This window comes from Austrofundulus limnaeus, unplaced genomic scaffold (genome assembly GCF_001266775.1).
Source record: "Austrofundulus limnaeus strain Quisiro unplaced genomic scaffold, Austrofundulus_limnaeus-1.0 Scaffold14, whole genome shotgun sequence".
Classification (NCBI taxonomy): domain Eukaryota; kingdom Metazoa; phylum Chordata; class Actinopteri; order Cyprinodontiformes; family Rivulidae; genus Austrofundulus; species Austrofundulus limnaeus.
In genome coordinates, this window is record NW_013952416.1 from 3845921 (window position 1) to 3849174 (window position 3254).

The following is a 3254-nucleotide window of genomic DNA, read 5'->3' on the forward strand; positions in this document are numbered from 1 at the left end:
ATATATATATATATATCATACTTAAGGGCACAAGACAAACTCCAGACTTCTGTTAACATACAGTATTTGGCCAAAAAACAAAACAAAACAGTAAATTCAAGGTAACCTTCTCTGCAAAACCAACATTCTACTAATGAATGTTGTTCCATTTGGTAATTTTCTGTTAATGTTACAACATATCTTAAATGTGCAAACTAAAACCAGAACATCAGAAGAGAAATAAATTATGTATTCCATTTTAAGACTAATCATGACCTGAATGACTGAGAATCTTCACCAGCATTTCCATTTTYAGGTATCAAAGAAATGCCCATTTTTATGTAAAATTTTACATTTACTTTCCCATGAAATGTCATTATTATGCTACTGAAATAAACATTATCTGTTTAGAACAGTCTGGGAGGTTTTCACCATTTTGCTTATTGAATATTAATATGTCCTTGAGCTGCAGGTGAGCCACATTAATGTGAAGATGCTTTGTAGTGCTAAAACCAATGTTACATAATCTAGTGTGAACAACACTTTGGACTGCAAATCAGATCTTAATGGTGCCAGTAATGTGTTAGTCTTATTAAAACTAATGTTAAATAGCATGTGTGTTCTTCTTTTACTGCATTATAGCAACAAGACTATTTTTGGATCTCTACTTAAAGAAATGCTTCAGCATGGGATTTTTATGTGACTTTCATGGCAGTCTATCTTTAGAACAGCTGTATTACACAAATATAACCCCAACCTGAAAAGGTGCATAAGAGGAGAGGTGAGGATTAACAAAAGGTAGTGAGATGATGAGCAGAGACAAAGAAGACAAAGCCAGGTTTGAAAGAGTACCAGTAATAAAAGCACAATGTGAAAAGAGTCATAGACAGGTGAAAGGTTGATTCTGATGATCAGAAAGACAAAAGCTGGAGTGAAATGAAGTGAAACAATATTAGAAAATTATTACAAAAAGTGCAAAAACAGGCTATGTGTGGAAGAGAGATGGGGAAAAAACAACACTAGATCAGTATAGAGTCTAAAAGCAATAAGAATGACAGGCAAAGGAGAAAGATGAATATGAGATGGGGGAAAAGGTGGTGTGGGCCACATCTAGAGAACGGCTAAAAAATATGAAGATGGAAAGAGATCAAACAGAAAACAAAATATATGGATATTGGTTGGGCTGAAAGCAAAAATAAATAAATAAATAAATAAATCAAAAAGTAGCTGTATTTTTGTTTTTTCCAGAAGAGTAGAAGATAAATAAACAAAAGAAATATTATTATGGAAATTTAAACAAGGTGTAAAAGCTAGATAGATAAGAAGTCCAACCAACACAAAACAAATGTAAAATATTCTATGTAGGGCAGAAAAGTTCATCTCAACCCTCTCCTCTATCTTCTATCCTTTTTTTATTCCTATCTGAAGCAGCACTATTACTCAGTAAGGACCAGGCTGTACAAAATGATCTAGTTTACAAGAARAGGAGTGGAAGACCTACATAGTCACACACTCAGTGATGGGCCCGTCCATCCCTCTTCTGAAACTGGAACAGATGTGGTCAGRACTGATGACGCAGAATCATATCATGCCATAGATATTGATTCAGGGTTCCCAGTTCCAGAAAGATAGCATGAAGAATTCTTTGCAAATGCTCTTGTAACACAAATGTTGCTGAACATGATCTGCGTCAACACTTTACACAGCAGTAATGATACATAAGTAAAGGCGTGTTAGACCAAATAATTATTTTTCAAAGACTCAGTGGATGAATATGTTGGCAAAACATCACCAGAGCTAAGGCAAAGAGAAAGAATCAATGCATGTTTGGGTTTGTTTTATACAAGAGCAGGAGCAAAAAATCTCTACATGGATAAAATGTGACATGTGCTAGTTATTGCTACAAAGGCAACTGCCAAAGATTATTTATGTAAGTGATGAGCAGATAAATGAACTTTAAAAAATAAAAATAATTATTGCTAGTAAATCACACAAAATAAACAAACATAAGATTTGTTTTCTGTATAAATCTGAAGAAAGTAATTTAATTTCAAGATGGGGAAAAAGGGTACTCTGCTGGTTGATGCTTGGGTAAAATAGTTTTTTATGCTTTCTAAAACAAATTTTGGGAATGATGAAACTGTTGATAAACATGCAAGGATGTCTCCAAATGGTGACAGTAAATGGTGATAACATTTTTGTTTGGGTTTCTTCATCAATCACTTAATAAAAGGTCTGACTTATTTAATGAAAATGAGTTATAACACATTAAATGTCTGCTAATGGGCTGATAGTTGTTTGCAGCAAAAGTAGGCATTTTCTGGGCTAGCCCATACAGCAAAAGAAGAAAAAAAGCAAATCTGCTTCAGTTAAATGGCCAGTCTTATACCATCATTACACAATTAAGTGTCAGATTATTTTCTGGGTGAGTATAAACTGATGGTTCAAACAGAAAAAAACTGAGAAAAAATAGTCTAAAAACAAATATTCAATCCATCATAACTTGTACTTTGACTGGACGTTTTCATTTTATTGTCTAAGCATCTGTATTTTTCTGTTTTAATTGTGTTTTCTGTGACAACTCTAAGCCCCTCACAAACAAAAGAAGTAAATAGAGTAAACTTGGCCCTTGCTTTGAGATTTCTATCTCAACTTCACACCTCAGGGCCAAACCAAAACTTATCTAAATGTGATCTGTGAATGTCAGAAACCATGGAAACAGATAAATCTGTTATTTTGAACAACAAAAAAGAAGCATACTTACAAAAAATAAAATTGTTCATACTTTAATTTTAGATTGTATGACAGATTTTTTTGCATTCAATAATAAAACCTTTTGTTTACATATTTTTGAATTACTGTAGCATGAAATATATTGTTTCATATTTACATACAGTTATTAATTATAATCTAAAATGTATGGTAAATTCTATGGTAAAGGTTTGTCATGATATCAGATATTGTGCAAAACAAATTTTGCCATTTACACAATATTGAGACAAATGTTTACGTGGACTATTTTGCTTCTACTGATTAAAATGTTCCACATGTTTATTCCCAAATAATCCTTTTCCCCATACATATTACTTTAATATCTTTACCAACACTTTAAAAAAAGGTGAGACAAAGAGGGTAAAGTCCACTTTATCAACTCAAATGTTTCTCTATTCAAATACATGTACTGTATGTTAGCCCACATGGAGACAATGGGCCTCATGCAAGAACCGTTCGTACGCACAGATTTGTTCTTAAATTGTGCGTACGAGTGATTTAGG

The 3254-nt window shown here is 32.8% G+C and overlaps 1 protein-coding gene across 5 annotated transcripts in view; it reads right to left on the reverse strand.

The window, feature by feature from the left end:
• Positions 1–3254, reverse strand: part of ccser1 (coiled-coil serine-rich protein 1) — a 119675-nt gene that overhangs the window by 42626 nt on the left and 73795 nt on the right. The gene's annotated exons all lie outside the window — the stretch shown is intronic.